At 43.3% G+C, this 18,008-nt stretch overlaps 1 protein-coding gene across 1 annotated transcript in view; it reads right to left on the bottom strand.

Moving 5' to 3' along the window:
• The window catches only part of PARM1 (prostate androgen-regulated mucin-like protein 1), a 131,494-nt gene that overhangs the window by 22,925 nt on the left and 90,561 nt on the right, over positions 1-18,008 (bottom strand). The gene's annotated exons all lie outside the window — the stretch shown is intronic.

Here is an 18,008-nt window from a genome sequence, read left to right as displayed (position 1 = left end):
CATCTTGGTAGGAAATGTGCTAGTTTTAATGACACCATCAAATAAAAGCATTAAAAAAACCCCCAAAAACCCACAACTTTTATTCTTGGTGAATCTGATTTTGTAGAGGATAAAGTCAAGTTTGATATATAAAATAAGGTCAAGTCTGTTAGGTAACACTATTTTTTTGTTTGTAGAAATAACCAGGTACAATTATAAAGTAACATGAATGTTTTATTGTGTAGTTTAGAATCTGGCTCCAAAGGCAACTATTAGGGCAACTTAAAAAAAAAAAAAACAAACCCTTTGAGTATGTAACCTTATGAGAATAACCACATTGCTTCCACAGATGACTACTTTGGAGCACAGCACGCTTTTTGTGTGAGCTGGTGACTAATAATGTATATATTTCAGTTTTATTTCACCTCAGAAATGCAAGAATCAATTGGGCTCTTGTCTCTTAGTTAAAGTCACTTTTTGGCACTAAAGTTGTTATTAGGGGCCCCATTTACTATTTCAGGCCACTGAGAAATTATTTTCTACTTGAACAAATGAATAGGACTCTTAAACACATTGGGAAGAGCTTCAGATCTAGAAGATGTAGATTCAAATGTGGTTCTGACATTATTAGCTGTCTGAATGCGGGCTATTAACCCTGTCGACTCATACACTGCCCACCTGCTATATACACCTGTATATACAGAAAGAAGAGCTGTTCTACTCATCTGCATAATTTTAAGAAAATTAAATGAGATGCCCTATGCACCAAGCTGGTGCTAGTGGTAAAGAGCCTGCCTGCCAATGCAGGAAATGTAAGAGACGTGGATTTGATCCCTGGGTCAGGAAGAACCCCTGGAGGAGGTCATGGCAACCCACTCTAGTATTCCTGCCTGGAGAATTCCATGGACAGAGGAGCCTGGTGGGCTACAGCCCATAGGGCCGCAAAGCGTTGGACACGACTGACGCGGTGTAGCATGCATGCACTCACGTGCAGCAAGCTAAACCCTATCCGGATACGACTTCCTGGACCAGTGCCCATCTTTTATGGACCCATCAAGGTGACGGATCTGCTCCACATTTTTGGAGATATACCATTTGTAGATTATTTTGCCACTTCTCCTATTTTTCCCTCTCTCTTATGAATGGCTTTTGTGTATTGTGCTTCTCATTAGTCATTCCACCAAAGGAATTAGAGCAGAGCTAAGAAGCAAATCAGTCTACCCATGAACTCTTTAGTAACTCCCCCAAGATTTGGGTGAAAGAAGGCTGCAGCAAACATCCATGTCCCCACTGATTATAATTTCTAAAAGGCCAAGGAGTAATTGCTAACATTGATACCAAGACCAGACCTTGACTCGTCTACACAGGCTGACATCGGGCACCATTTCAGAGCCCCCACACCCTGAACACTCACACACTCATCTCTTTGCTACTAGAGTTGTTTAGAGCCAGATTGGCATAATTATCAGTATATTTCTCACTCCCCATTTACCACTATCAAGATATGATTATGGCACCAAACACTCAAATATGCAGACTGGATCAAGCAGAGAAAATTCAAGATCAGATCCCCTTATGGAAAACCTCTACTCCTACTTTGAAAGGCGGCACTTGTTCCTGGTCTTCAAACTGTGCTGAAATTAGAACAATTCAAAGTTCACTGAAACCTCTTAACAGCTGTTTTAAGAGCTTGAGAAATGAGGATTATTACTGCACAATAAAATAATGGGGGTATTTCAGGATTTAAAAAGATACACTGATTGCAATTAGGAGCAGTTTTGAAAACTGACCTTTGAATTTAATCTCCTCCTTTCAAAAAATGGGAGAAGAGAAAGAATATAGTTGATTTCTCCGTCAGACCCTTCTTTCTTGCCCCGGATATGTTTAGTATAGGAAATCATAGGTTTGACCTTTCCCAAAGTTTCTTCCCTAACTCTAGGCTGTTGGATCTTCTCCAACTCTGTGATTTACTGGATTTTTTTTAATATATCACCTCTTATTGAAGATAAAACAGGCAGTTCCCACTGTACAGCAAAATGAATCAGCCATACATAAATGTATATACCCTTCCTTTTGTACTTCCTTCCCATTCTGGTCACCACAGTACATTAAGCAGAGTTCCCTGTGATATACAGCATGTTCTTATTAGCTGTCTATTTTATACATAGTATCAATAGTGTATGTATGTCAGTCCCGGTCTCCCAATTCATCCCACCTCCTGACCCTTTCTTCCTTGGTATCCATATAATTGTTCTCTACATTGTAAAGCAACCACAGCCCAATAAAAATTAATTAAAAAAAACTGAATGGAGATTCCTCAAAGCTTTGGTTTATGTGAATTATATTTATTGTATTTGTCATAATAGAAATTCAAACTGAATTTGTCATTTAAAATAAAATACTAAACCTAAAACAAAAAAACCTAGCAGTTCCCCAATTCATCCCAATTCATGTTGCTATTGTTTTTTTTTTTTTAATACAGCGAGTGATAGAATGACTCACTTCTCTGACTGGTCGCTATCTGGCCCTTGGTGTAGACAAGTCTTCAAATAAGGCTCTTCAAGGCCACCCTTCTTGGTCATAAAGGACAGCCCATGTGACCAAAGCTGGAATCAGCAGGTGATGTCCCCTCATGAGCCCCTGAAGGCAGCTGAACAAAAGGGCATTTCTGAGGGTTCTTACTGCCCAAAAGGAGAATGAAACATGTGAGGTAAAATAGACTACACTTAAATATTTGGGCCACTTTATTGACTATTCTGCCGCCCAACTCGTCTCAGAGGGTGCCACCGTGGGGGCAAGAGTCTTCTGGAACTGGAAGGCTTTCATCAGGCCCGTCCTGGGACGCCTCATGTCCTGAGCTTGCTCTCACCTCCATGGCAGCTGCCGCCATTAGAAGCTGCTGAGAAGCCCCTCCTGGGAAGTTCCACACCTCAGGACATCGTGGTCTGAGCATCTGAGGGGGCTGCTGAGCCAACATGAGCCCAACTGTATATAGTAACTGAAAAGGTTGGATTTCCTCCTTCCGAAAACAAATGCCATTTCCCCCTGAGTTCTGGTAAAAGTAAGCTGGAATTTCCCTTCACTTGCTACTCTTTCTTCTTTTGAGGTGGAGGGGCAGGGGAGAAAAAAACAAGAAGGGTGTGATGGACCAGAAGCTCTGGAGGCATCTCTGAAGGCTGAGGCTTCTCAGAGGGGTTTCGTATTTCCCCCACTTTTATAACAACACAGGATAAAAAACCAGAACAGGCTAAAGAATAATCTATTCTATACTTGCAGTGGTTACTTAGGTCTGGCACTGGGTTGAGAATCTTACAGCTCACATCTCATTTAATTCTCTTTATGAGGTGAGGAGAAGGAGTCCCCTTTGACAGATGAGCAGTCAAGGCTCAGAGAGATTTAAGAACGTGATTCAGATTTTACAAGCTGGCAAATCATTAAGCTAACGTTTGAACCCAGGACGGTTTCCTGGGGTCTGCCTGTTTAATCATTCATAAACTGGCTACATCTCCACCCTTTTTTCAGCTTGGCCAACTCCTACGCTTTCCTTATGACAACTAAACATCAACCCTTCTGGGAAGCTTTTCCTGACACCCCTGAGCAAGTTGAAGTGTTGTTGTGTGTCCTCAGTTCTTTGTATCTGCTTCTCTTAAACAGCTGTGTTGTATTTATGACTTTACCCAGAGAGATTCTACACATCCATCCTGCATGTTTTCTGCCAACTCCCTGAATTCTCAGCACCTTGCAATTTCTAGCCCACTGTGGGTGTTTAATTAATTTTTTAAAATGTTGAATAATTAAACGTAATATTGACAAATAAAAAGGATAACTGGCAGATTTTGGGCTCAGTCACTGTGCTGAGAAAGTTCTTGAGCAGCAGTCTCCCCACCCACCCATGTTGGAACCTTGTGCTCCAGGTCTCTCCTGAGAGGCTACTCCCATGACTCTACAGCTGTGGTCCAACCACCCCAGCATGTGCTTGTGAATCCGCGTGGATGACTGAGCAGGAGGAGTTATTTTAGAAACATCTGTCTGAATAGAGTCCAATTATATCCTTGAAATAGCCAAAGCAAAATCCCAGAAAGCCACACTCTTGGTCAGACTTGATCACACTACCGAGGGACAGGGCTTCCCTGGAGGGCATCACTTGCCTTATTTGACTCTGTTCTGTGCCTGTAAAGTCCTGGAATAAACTATGGCATCAATTTAAGGGCTCTCTCTCCCAACACCTGCCTCTTTTTATTATACTCCAGCTAGTCCTTCGCAGACACAGGGAGTCCTGCACACTCAGAAGGAGCTCTGTCCAGACTACTTCCCTGTCACTTGTCCTAAAGGTGCTCTCCTGTCTTCCTGGGCTTAGCAATATTCCCAAACCTCAGATGTCCTCATCTGAGGGGGCTCTTCTCATTGAGGGGGGTTTCTTTATTTCCCCCATTTTAAACATGAAAGAAACAGTTCATCTGACCTCTTGGCAGTATACCTGCTAATCATATCCAGAAATGAGAATATTAGATGTGACGGCAAGAACTCAAGTGACCTCTGAAAGAAAGAGCTTTCCTAAGTTCCTCCAAAAAGTTGCAATTGCTCTGAGAGAGCCAGGGAGCAAAGGAGATGACAGTGAGATGTTTCTAGTGTGACAAAAGAAGGTGTGTCTTTCTGCTATTCATGGATGACTCCTGAACTATGTTCTCCTTGGAAATTCATCAGTCGGCTTGTTTAGAATGTATGTGTAAGTGCTTTGATCAGGATCTTGGGTATGAGTGTGTGCGTCTGATCTATTTTGAGAAGTCTTTAACAAACCTCTTGACTGTTTTTCAGTGTTCTTGATCTTTTCTTTCCTTTTCCTGGTCTAGAGAATAGGTAAGAAATGAACAAGAGGAGCAGGTGGCCACTTCAGAGTGTGTGGTGGCTCCTTCAGTTAAGGCCACCAAGAGGAAAGGAACATCTGTCTCAGATGAATTCTTGAAAAGAATGTGTCTGCCCACGAGCTGGAGGACTGAAGTGGGCAGCTGGTAAGGAAAGGAACTGGAGGCCTGACCTCTGGGCGTGCCCAAATCTCCCTTTATTGCACTAGGGAAGGGCTCTCCCCTCTTTACAGTAACAGTCTCATGTCACAGCTCCTTCCTCCAAACAACAAGGGTAAGAGTAATAAACAACAAGAATACAAATTACGACAACCAACACATACTCTGTGCCAGGATTGCTCTATAAACATCACATATTTTGATTCAAGCAATCCTCATGAGAACTCTTTGAGGAGGGTCCTCTTGTTATCTCCATTTTACAGATGAGGAAACTGAGGCACAGAGAAGTTAAGGGCCCAGAGCCCATGGTTGGTAATTGGAGGGACTGGGATACAGGGGCTGGCTCCCAAGTCCACACTATTACCTGCTGGGTTCTCCTGCCATCTGGACCCTAGTATCAGATCCCAAAGTGAAATGGAAGGTGTTAGTTACTCAGTCAAGTCTGACTCTTTGTGACCCCATGAACCGTAGCCCACCAGGCTCCATTGCCCATGAGATTTCCCAAGAAAGAATACTGGAGTGGGTTGCCATTTCCCTGTCCAGAGGATATTCCCAACCCAGTGATCCAACTCAAGTCTCCTGCATTGCAGGAGACGTACATTAGATCTGAGTCCCCTTGCAAATAAAATCTGCTGCTCTGGCCCATTCTCTGTCTGCCTTCTGTTGGCTGTCTAGGAATCAGGGCCCAACTCTGGGCCATGTGGGAGTTTGGGTCCTCATATGGGTCCTAGTGGAGATGAACTGAAGCTCAATGATTCTGGTTAATGGGGAGAAGGACCATTCAGGAGCAGACACCAGTCAGAACAGCAGCCTAAGAAGGGCCAGTTCATTAGCTTCTAGTGTGTGCTGTGATCCAGAACTCTACTGGGAGTGTCACCTAAAGCTTACACTGCAGAATAGGCAACACCACAGGGTAGGTGGGGGCTGCGATTTGCTTTGGTTGTGTGCCTGTGGGTGTGTGCATGCATGCATGTGCGTGTAGGTTGTGATATGGGGGAGAAAACGTGAAAAAGGAAATCTCCATTTTTGGACCCTGTAATCTAGGTGGATCCTAATTTTACATTACTGAAGGTCGCTTTGACTTCTGGCCTTGAATTCTGCTGGGATTTTACCCCTGTGTTTCTTCCCACTCTATCCCATACTAGAGGAAATGAAGCTTATCTCCCTCTGACCTCAAACCAATCCCACAAGCTACAAACCGATCTCCTGACGGAGCTCCCCGGGCTTCTCTTGGGCTATGACGGTGCCAATGGAAAGATGTAACAGGCAGGGATCTGAGGTTTCACCACCCAGTAGTGGAGACAAGAGTCCGGGGACCTCACAGGGGAGTGTAGCATGGGATGGACAAACAGCTGGGTACTTAGAGTGGGATGTGGGTGGCAGCAAACTCTGTATTTCTGCCTCTGACTTGGGGGAGGATGTGTGTCTCTAACAGCAGGCGTAGGGCAGAGCTGGGAGCGAAACTGTCCTCTTAAGGGTGGGCAGGACTGGGACAGGCAGTATTGAAGGTTTGAGGCAAGAACCAGCTGGATGGAGGCAGACACCCAATATTTTAGGTCTGAAGGATTAGCACTGAGTTTGGAGACAGAAGGCATCCCTGGTGGCTCAGATGGTAAAGAATCCGCCTGCAATGAGGGAGAGCTGGGTTCAATCCCTGGGCTGGGAAGATCCCCTGGAGAAGGGAATGGAAACTCACTCCAGGATTCTTGCCTGGAGAATTCCACGGACAGAGGAACCTGGTGGGCTACAGTCCATGGGGTCGCAAAGAGTTAGACACAATTGAGGGACTACACTTTTACTTTGAAGATAGAAGCACCTCAACTGGCATCCTCATCTGAAAACTGGGATAATCCCTGTCCTTTCCACTTCATGGGGCTGTTGGTAGGGTCACATGGGAGGATGTGCTTTGCACAGGGGCATGAATGAAGGGGACCGTTGTGAGCCTGGTCCCTTCACATTATGGGTTAGGAGACTGAGATATTGCGGGAATGGGGGAGAGATGTATCTTATCCAAGGTCACACAACATACAGAGGTGACAAAACGAAGGCTGCAGTCAGCATAAGTGGGTGTGATGGAAATGAAAAGGGACCATGAAGTGGCTGTGTACTCAGGACCAGACTGTGGAGAATTCTGAAAGCCAGATGTGCTGTTTGGACTTGACAGTGGAGAGTGTGGGAACCATGGGAGTGCTCTGAGGCAGGATTCGCAAGAATCTTTTCAAGTCCAACTTTGTCTTGCAAATCACCCTCAATGATGTCTGCTCATCTTGAACCCTCCTTTTCTAGATGTTTGACCTTTCCCTTTGTATGGCACAAGTCCATAAACTTATTCTGCTGCTAAGCTGCTGCTGCTAAGTCACTTCAGTCGTGTCCGACTCTGTGCAACCCCACAGACAGAAGCACACCAGGCTTCCCCGTCCCTGGGATTCTCCAGGCAAGAACACTGGAGTGGGTTGCCATTTCCTTCTCCAGTGCATGAAAGGGAAAAGTTAAAGTGAAGTCGCTCAGTCGTGTCCTACTCTTAGCGATTCTAGTATGTAACAAATGGTGACCGGTATAGCTGTGGATAGGTATGCTTATACATCTACGATAAAGACGTAGAAATACACTGTTAGACCCATAGCTTTCTGTGAACATGTTCTGCAAACTCTCTTCACTGAAAGTCCCTTAAAAGCTAAAGATACCAAGTGTACTTCTTTATTTGTCTAGACCCAAAGTAAGTAACTCATAAAAGAACTGATTCTTCTAAAGTGTAGTTATTTGTTAAACTGAACTTTGTAAGTAGTTATGATACAAAATTAAAACTCCCTTATAAGGCATACAGCCTGCATGCAAATACGCCACATACTTGTTTTTAATTAGCACAATCTAAGTTTGGCTCGGTCCTCTCTGCTGCACCATTCCTCTTGCAGCTTTAAATCATTAAATTACTGCTCAGCCAATTCGCCACACAGAGTGACAGAGGTGAACTTCATCAAAATCGGTCAAATATCACCACAATTGGAATCATTTACTTCACGTTTATACTCTCTCCTAAAAGCTAGTTAGTTTGCAGAAATGGTCAGTGGACAGATTTGGGATTCAAACTTTGGGGCAGGATCCCTAATATCTGTATTTTTCTACTTCCTGTAATCAGAAGCCCTGGTTCGGGGACTGGCTTTATTTTTATCTAAAACATACACTACCGTGTGTAAAATAAATAGCTAGTGGGAAGCTGCTATATAGCACGGGGAGCTCAGCTTGGTGCTCTGTGATGACCCAGAGGGGTGGAATGCAGGGGTGAGAGGGAGGCCCAAGAGGGAGAGGATATATGTATACATAAGGCTGATTCACTTAGTTGTACAGCAGAAACTAACACAACACTGGAAAACAGCTATACCCCAATTTTAAAAAGTGTCTTACCTACTTGGATAGCATATAGTTAAAAAAATGTATACAAGAAACATGAATCTCTGCTGAGATAATAAAAGATTTGCATTTGCCCAAGCAAGTGCCTGTTTCTTTTTCCTTCATTTCTCTCTCCTGCAGGCATGTCGGCTGTACTTGAAGGATGCAGGGAGCACAGGTTTGTAATTAATGCCAGCCGGGGTACACAAGTCGGCACAGGTCCTGGTTATCATAGTTTTAAAGTTTCTTCACTTCACTTGCAATTACAATCTTGCCCAACACAAATGAAGCCTCTTTGTTATAACTACCCGATTAGGTCACCTGTCATGTGAACTAGGCTGGGTTTCTACGAAGAGCAAACAGTGCTCCTCTTCCTCCTTCCCCACAGCATCAGGAAAAGCTGATCACCACACAGCAGCTTGCCATGAGTGTTATGTCAGGGAGCATTCCTCTCACTCGGCGCTCCCCAGACCAAAAGGAGCCCACAGGCAGTGAGCCTTCTTCGCGAAACAGGGGTGACCCCTCCATCTGAATGTTATTAACAGTCTCTCCTTAAAGGCTGAATTCAGTCCTGGCTTCACAACAGTTCTCAGGGGACATCTCTAGCATTGTGCCAAAAGCAGTAAATAAAAGCATTAAGAAAAACAACCGTGGTCACAGAAGTCATGGCAGGTATCGCTTCCTCCCCGGCTACCCTGTGCTGGGCACTGAGCTGGACAGAGCCGTGTAGGCATTTCCACTTAGGAGTTTAGCAAAAGCAGTTAATAAAAACCTATTCATCTGGTTACTGTGCAGAAATGGAATTCTACCCTTGAGGCTGGATTTCTGAAACTTATTTCTATGACCAGAAGATCTTGGTTGGAGACTGGCTTTATACACACACTAGCTGAAGAGTCAGGAGCAAGTTGGTTCATGGCTCCCTGCCTCCATAGTGTGTCTGTGGCCCTGTCTCTCCCTGTAAAATGGCAATTCGTTCAATCATTCACACAGCTGATGTTTACTGTGTGCCCAGCTTTGATGAATCACTCGCTTTGCTCTCAGAGCACTTTTACAAATTAGTGTATTTAAAACACTTTGTCCACCGTGAAGTATAGTACAAAGGTCTCAGTCTCTGGGCGTCTCTTACCCATTAACAACCCTGAAGCCAGAAACTAAGCCCTGATGTCTATCCCTAAACATGCCAGCCTCTGCTTCTTGTTCTCTCCTGCAGGACAGATTCTCAGTGCCTGGTTTTATAAGCCTGTCTGCCAAGTTCCTCAGTCGTATCCGACTCTTTGTGACCCTATAGATTGTACCCCACCAGTCTGTCCATGGGGATTCTCCAGGCAAGAATACTGGAGTGGGTGCCATGCCCTCCTCCAGGAGATCTTCCTGACCCAGGGATTGAACCCGCATCTCTTACATCTCCTACATTGGCATGCAGATTCTTTACCACTAGCGCCACATGGGAAGCCCTTTATAAGCCTATAATTACTCTTTTAAAATTACTTGATATACTAAAGATAATTCAGCTTGAGCTGAATTATAGCTTCTACTGGGCTGAAAGAACCACACCTTGACATGATTGGGGATCTCGGCTCTGAGCCATCTTTGAGGGACTGGGATGGGAGAGATTGAGATTATTTTTTAAAAAAGATCAGAGAGTCCCCTTTATTGTTTGTCATGGATGAGGAGAAGTTTCCTTTTCCTCTTGTGAAAATTCTGATCTGTAGTGTGAGCAGGTGAGCTGTGTCATGTTGGGCCATCAAGTTTCTTGACTGAAGGACCAAGATATTCTACTGAGGAGTCATGTTAGAAAGAGGAAACTAGATCCTGCTATCTCTCTGCTATCTGCTATCTTTAATGCAATTAGCCTGGAGAGTGTCAAAGAGATACTGGGAACCCTGAAAACCTGGGAGTTTTCCATCTGGGGACTAATAGCTGCAATGCAGGGGCAGGCTGAGAAGTTACCTGTGGCCTCTTTCAACTTAAGGGGCCAAGTTGAGAATCTCCACTCTGAAGTCACCCTTTTACAGATGCCCCACATAAAGGAGCAAATCATGTGTTGCAGGAAACATTTACCTCTGTGAAGACTGAAAAATGTTTTTTTGGTTGTTCTATCTCTTTAGTGTTACAGCGATGAAAATGAGACATGACCACAGATAAAACAATGGTGATAGTGGTGTAGTCGCTAAGTCATGTCAGACTCTTGTGACCCCTGGACTGTAGCTTGCCAGGCTCCTCTGTCCATGAGATTCTCCACGCAAGAATACTGGAGTGGGTTGCCATTTCCTTCTCCAGATAAAACAATACTGAAGAGAAAAATAAGCCAGAAAATTTGTATATGCCCTTTTTGAGATTCATCTAGTCTGTAGGTGAAGGCTCAGATCCCTTTGAGACTTTGTAGCCTTGGCAAATAAGACTTTCCACACTGACATTTTCTTGGTTCCAAGGATACATCAAGAAGGATGGGAGGATCTTCTCAGGGCCCAAGACAGAGCTCTAACCCTGTTTGCCAAATAGTATACCAGTCTGTCATGGAAAAACGACTCTTGGCTGGGAAGCAGACAGTCAGTTTCAGGTCACCTGTCTCAACACCTTGATCAAGGGCAGTGACATCAGTATAGTACTGAAGCCCAAGAACTTGAGGATCTCTCTGGAACCATTAGTTAATTTAGCTTTGCCTCCATGTAATTAATCACTAAGGCCAGGTAGGAACCTGCTTTTGGAGATTGTATTTTACCAAGTTTTAATCTATCCCAGCCTCAGGCTCCCAAGAAAGTAATTTCCAAACTTTGATGCCAGTTAAGCAACGAAGGCATGCTCTAGGTTTTAATCCTTCAGCATCAGGTGCAAGTGGAGCCTGGGCAAAATCCTTCAAGCTCAGCTTCTGTGTCCTTTCTTCTCCATGATTTATTTTCTCCCAGCTAGAAATCTCTAGTTGTTTGCACTCTTTACCTCTTTCCTTTGGATTTTCCAAGTTTCATGAAAGAACTACTAATTTCCAGTGTGAACATAGTTACTTTTCTCTTTCACACTTTGTGGATTATCCTTTTCTGAACTGTGTTATAAACAGGTGCTTAAATGGATCTTGACTACCTAATATTTACAGTAATAATCCTTTTGGGGAATCTCGAGGTGTTTTTACAAACATTTTATTTTTTCAAGTTAAAAAAAGTCAAAGTCTAAAAGAGTCAAACTTTTGTTGGTATCCACACTGAGATTTAGACACCCAACTGTAATAAAAATAGCTAACACTGATTTAGTGCTAACTATGTAAGAGACTCTTCGTATACTTATCTAATTTAATCCTAAAAAGAATCCCATAAGGTGAGTGCTATTATTACCTTCATTTTATAGATGAGGAAAATGTGATACTCAGTGATGAATAAACTTGCCAGGTCTTCCATCTAGCCAATGGCATTGGGGAGATCTGAACTAGGCAGTCTGATGTCAAAGTTTGTATTATGAGTAACATGTTTACCCTTCTAGAGCTTGGCTTGGAAATGACCCCGTAATTTCACCAAACAAAAGTATGGCAAAATGTTTTTGATGGCCCACTTCCATGGACTTACTGAGATGTATGACTTTAACCTAAGTTCACCTTAAGTTTTGGAGCCTGCATTCTATCCCTGAAGGCTGTGGGTCTGATGACAAAAGCAAGATACTGTAAAATAAAATGCTGTCTCTTGATGGCCAGTATTTTTATTTCCCAAGACCTGAGAAGCAAGGCATGCTGAAGACAATGTCAACTTAGCAGCCATCAGGTGGTCTCTGAATGCAATATTCCTGTCTTAACACACCAGGGTGGGAGTTGTAGAACGTTTTCTGATGAAGACAGTGGGTTAGTGCTGATCTAATCTCAAGTTCCTGTTAGCATTCTGTAACCAAAAACACATGCTCCTTTGATTCAGAAGATTACAGTAAGAGTTCAGTCTGGATATGGAATCAGGTATATTCCAACAAGCTTTCCCAATGAGCCAACAAGCCATAGATTCATTTATGATATCAGCTGTGCTTATAAGCTAAATCCCATGTCCTCAGTGAAGCATCTCCAAAACCACTTAGTCATTTAGTCATACCTGACTGATGAACATATTTGAAGCAGAAAGAAAGAAAGTGTTCCATGGAGACAAACTTCCCAAATGTAATGAAAGGTGATACTGAGACAATTAAAATATATGATGGGGTTACATTGCTACTAGATAACAACATCAGTGGTAACTAGCTGATTTTATTACCTTGCCATAGATTTTTCAAAGGATCTTTTGTAAATATTTTGAAGCCAGTTTAAGATTTAGGTAGTAAAAGAAAACAAAGGATGCTGGTGTGGGGGAGGGATAGTTAGGGGCTTTGGGAAGGTCAGGTACACAGTGCTATATTTAAAATGGATAACCAACAAAGACCTATTGTATAGACCATGGAACTCTGCTCCATGCTATGTGGCAGCCTGGATGGGAGGGTGGTTGGGAGGAGAATGGATACATGTATATGTATGACTGAGTCCCTTTGCTGTTCACCTAAAACTCCCACAACATTGTTGATTGATTGTACCCCAATACAAAATGTTTTGGGGGTTAAAAAACAAAATTAAAAGTAAACCAAAGGAGGAATAAAAGTAGTAGAATTCAGAATATTCTTAAATCTAAAATATTATCTGACAGTTAGAGCTCCTTATGGGAGTGTATGAGTATTAGCAAGCTTAGAGGTTTACCTTAAGTGTAAAGAATTGGGTGCAAAAGGAAAAAATGTGAGTGAGGGCTTATACCAATTCATACTCTTGTTAGCCTTGCAGTCCACATGGACCAAAGACAGGAGCCAGCATGATGGGAAAAGAGAAGCATGGTAGGAATGGGGTGGGTAGAACCCCATATGGAGGCAGACAGCCCCTCAGACATCTATAATGATGGTCATAGCTTTCCTTCCAAGGAGCAAGTGTCTTTTAATTTCATGGCTGCAGTCACCTTCCACAGGGATTTCGGAGACCAAGAAAATATATGACAAACCTAGACAATGTATTAAAAAGCAGAGACATCACTTTGCCAACAAAGGTCCATATAGTCAAAGCTGTGGTTTTTCCAGTAGTTATGTACAGATGTAAGAGTTGGACCAAAAAGAAGGCTGAGCAGTGAAGAACTGATGCTTTTGAATTGTGTGTAGAGAAGACTCTTGAGAGTCCCTTGGACTGCAGGAAGATCAAACCAGTCAATCCTAAAGGAAATCGACTCTGAATATTCATTGGAAGGACTGATGTTGAAGCTGAAGCTTCAATACTTTGGCCACCTGATGTGAATAGCCAACTCATTGGAAAAGACCCTGATGCTGAGAAAGATTGAAGGAAAAAAGAGAAGGGAACAGCATAAGATGAAATGGTTAGATACCATCACCAACTTAATGGACATGAATTTGAGCAAACTCCAGGAGACAGTGGAGGACAGAGGAGCTTGGTGGGGTATAGTTCATGGGGCCAGAGTCAAACGTGACTTAGTGACTGAACATCGACAATGATGATGGTGTATTAGACGGGTGTGCACAGGTCTTCAGGATCCCAAAATTTATATGTATCCCCCAAATTTATATGTTACAGTCCCAACCTGCAATGTGATGGTATTAAGAGGCGAGGCCTTTGGGAGGTTCTTATGTCATGAGTGTGGAGCCCTCATGAAAGGGATTAGTGTCCTTATGAAACAGACCTCAGAGAGCGCCCTCACCCCTTTTGCCATGGGATAACATAGCAGTAAGTCACCATCTTTGAACTAGGAATGTTGGTGCTTTGATCTTGAACTTCCTAGCCTCTAGAACTGTGAGAAATAAATATTTGTGGTTAAATTGCCCAGTTTATGGTCGTTTTGTCATAGTAGACAAAACAGATTAAGATAATGTAAAAATGTTTAATTTCTCTTCATTTTCAATACAAAGTTTAGAATTTATGAGGTGAGGTGCATATACATCTTTATTGTCTAAAGCTTGGTATTTAGTCATTAAAAGTCATTCATTTACTCATTCATCAAACATTTACTGTGCATCTGCACTGAGCCAGACACTGTTAGGTGCTGGGGATATATTTGTGAGCCCAAACAGACAACACACATCGCATCATGTACCTGAAAAAGCAGTGTAAACTGTGAACAAAGAGCCACACAAATAAATGTATAGGCACACTGCAAAGAACTGAATTGTGAGTGTGTAAGAACTGAATTTGTGACAGTCCAGAGCTGGACTGGGGGCTCCAGCAGAGACTTCCTGAACAGGTGATGTTTGAGCCTAGACCTGAGGAGTGAATTGGAATTCACTGGGTGAAGTGATGACATGTTGTGGGAAGGTGCCAGGTAGAAGCATCCAGGCTGAGAAAGGCCCTGTGACAAGAGGGAGAGTCACAGGTACGTGGAACCAGGAGAGAGGTGGCGTGGGAGATGGAGAGATGGAGGGGTAGGCGTTGGGATGAGGCAGGCTTGGTGGGCAGTGCCCTACCCCTGCTGGGGCTCTGTGGGCTTGTAGATTTCATCCTAAGAGCGGCAGGCGCCCCAGAGGGGCTGGGAGGTTGGTGATAGTGAGCTTATACGTGTTTTGATCAGGTTTGTGTTTAATTATCATTCTGGCTTCTGTGTGGAGAAGGTAGATTGGTGCAGGAGAGGACATGAACGGACCAGTCAGGGCCTATCACAGGGGGATTACGGGAGCTTTGACATGACAATGAGAGTGAGAGAAGTGGATGAATTTGTGACCTGTTAAGAGTTCAAACCAACAGGGCTTGGTGATGGAGGACTGAAGTAAAAGATGTTGGTGCCATTCACCAGCCCTGGGCATTGACCATGATTTAACATTTGTAAAACTGAGCCTAAGGTAAATACAATACTTTTTTAGGATTATTGCTCCCTGATGCATTCTGAGCAATCCGAAAGAATCTGATCAATAAATGTTTAACGTTATTTTATATTTGTTTGTTAAATCATCATTCCTCCCTTGTATATTTTGAATCTATCACCTAAATATACTGGTCATTAACTTACTATAAGATATATTTTTTATACCCCTAGAATCTTTCTATGTATACTTTAAAAATGATTCTTCCCCCTTTCCTAGGAGTTAACTGGTTTTTCAAATTTGTTTTCATCCTAAGAGTTAGCCTGGAATAAGCAGGTGTTTTGACAGCTGAAAGTTCTGCATAGGTATAGATGCAGAGAGGATTAGATGTCTGTGCCTGCATGGTGCCCTTTCTTTCAGGGTATTTATTAGCACAGTTCGTAATGAATAGATATGGAGTCAGACTAGCAATTTAAAGTTCAAAGGCCTTCACGCATTTTCACATTTAGGAGTCCTTCTCTTTGTAATGAAAAGCAGAGGATGGACTGAGATCAGTGACCACCTGGATCTTTCAGACAAAAGAGAATATCCGGTCTGTGACAAGCACAGTGAGTATAATTTGAAATTTTGCATTTGCGGGAATTAGGAATGGTTTGAGTGTAATTTTGTGTGCAATATCAGTTTGCCCCTCAAGCGTTTGCATGGCACCACTCAATCAAGTTCAGGACATCACAAACATATCACAGTCCCAGTGTTCACCCTTGAAGAACTCTGATTTACTAACACAAGATGACCCATACGTAACACACCACGTCTCTCTTTTCCTTCAAAAGCCAAACAAAAACTGAAAGACAAAACTGAAAATCCGTTCCGTCTGCACAGCTGCTTTGGGATGGCTGCAGCTGCCATGGGCTTCTTCTCCCATCTGGCTGCCCCGCCCCTCAGGCCCAGCTGGCAGCACCGGGCATTGGACATCTCATGTGGCTCATATCCACAGCAGGTCTAGAGGCCATGGGTCCTTGCAACCTTTTCATTTCTATGAATTCAAGTAGGATGGGTATGGTGGAAGGAAGACAGGGTCCCTCAGAAGAATGAATTTGAATCCCGGCCAAGTCACTCAAGTCAAAACTTAAGTCATTTAACCTCTCTGGGCCAATTTAATCATCTATAGAACAGATACCAGCTTCCCTGTTGGTCCAGTGGTTAAGAATCCTCTTTGCAATGCAAGGGACACCGGTTTGATCCCTGGTCTGGGAAGATCCCACATGTGGTGGATCATCATGGCCTGTGCGCCACAACTACTGAACCGGGGCTCTAGAGCCTGTGCTTTCCAACAAGAGAAGCCACTGCAATGAGAAGCCCTCACACCGCAACTAGAGAGTAGCTCCCGCTTGCTGCAACTAGAAAAAGCCTGTGTGCAACAACAAAGACCAACCACAGCCAATAAATAAACAAATAAATCTTGAAAAAAAAGAACAGATACCATCCAGCTCACTTCACTGGAATGTTCTGAAGATAAGATGAAGCTTCTGCATGTTCTGAAGATAATCTTGTGTGAATCACTAGCCCATTTTTGGAACATGTAAATTCTCAGTAAATTTCATATGAATGCGAATCTCATTTCCTCTGCTTAGGATGATTCTAATAAAAACTTTCATGGTATGGTAAGCCAAAAGAAAACACACACACACATACACACACACAACCCCTGAAAGACTGTCTCTCTTGTATTCACTTTATAGTGAAGAGCCCTGAAAGTCAGAGTAGTAAGTAATATGGTCTGTCAGTGTCAATGGCAAACCAGAAACCAGGTATAAACTGGTCTACAAGTTTCCAGTCCTAAACTCCCTGCAATTTACATATATGTACTCCTACCAGTTCAGTTCAGTCGCTCAGTCGTGTCTGACTCTTTGCGACCCCATGAATCACAGCACTCCAGGCCTCCCTATCCATCACCAACGACTGGAGTTCACTCAAACTCATGTCCATCGAGTCGGTGATGCCATCCAGCCATCTCATTCTCTGTCGTCCCCTTCTCCTCCCACCCCCAATCCCTCCCAGCATCAGAGTCTTTTCCAGTGAGTCAAGGCGTCACATGAGGTGGCCAAAGTATTGGAGTTTCAGCTTTAGCATCAGTCCTTCCAATGAACACTCAGCATTGATCTCCTCTAGAATGGACTGGTTGGCTCTCCTTGCAGTCCAAGGGACTCTCAAGAGTCTTCTCCAGCACCTCAGTTCAAAAGCATCAATTCGGATACTCTTTAAGTATAATGCTCAACATTTTCTTCCCCTGACCCAAAGCCTTCGGTGACCATCAGTGGCTCATCAAGTAAAGTCAGTTGTCTCATCCCGCTATGCTGGTCCTAAAATCTTCCTTCCTCTTCTGCAGTGTCTTCCTCCACACATCCTAGGATCCACCAGACTTAGGCTACTTGCCATGCTGTGTACAATGTAAACTCCACGAGGTGGGTGACTGTTTTATTCACCACCAAATTCCCACTGCCTAGCCAGAGGCCTGATTCCCAGTGAAAGTTCAAGGAGACTTTGTTGAAGATAATATCATTCTTCATTATGATAAAGACAGTAACAATGATAATAGTAATCATTACAGCAGAATAATAACCATAATCATGCTGTTGATAGTGGTAAATAATAGTGAAATAACAAGCACAGGCATCGACCGGCCATTGCTCAACAGCCACTACGCTGTATATTTCTTGTCTCAACTAAACTTGTAAATAACCTCATCACTTGGAGACTATGCTTATTCCGTTTATTGATGAGAAGACCAAGGCTCAAAGAGATTAAATTGCTTCTCTGGTACTGGCTGACTGACTC

The sequence above is a fragment of the Moschus berezovskii genome, chromosome 5 (assembly GCF_049115385.1).
Source record: "Moschus berezovskii isolate FMDL1 chromosome 5, NW_MosBer_1.0, whole genome shotgun sequence".
NCBI classification, from domain to species: Eukaryota; Metazoa; Chordata; class Mammalia; order Artiodactyla; family Moschidae; genus Moschus; species Moschus berezovskii.
Note: the sequence above shows the minus strand (reverse complement) of the source record. Positions and strands in the feature narration are given on the sequence as shown.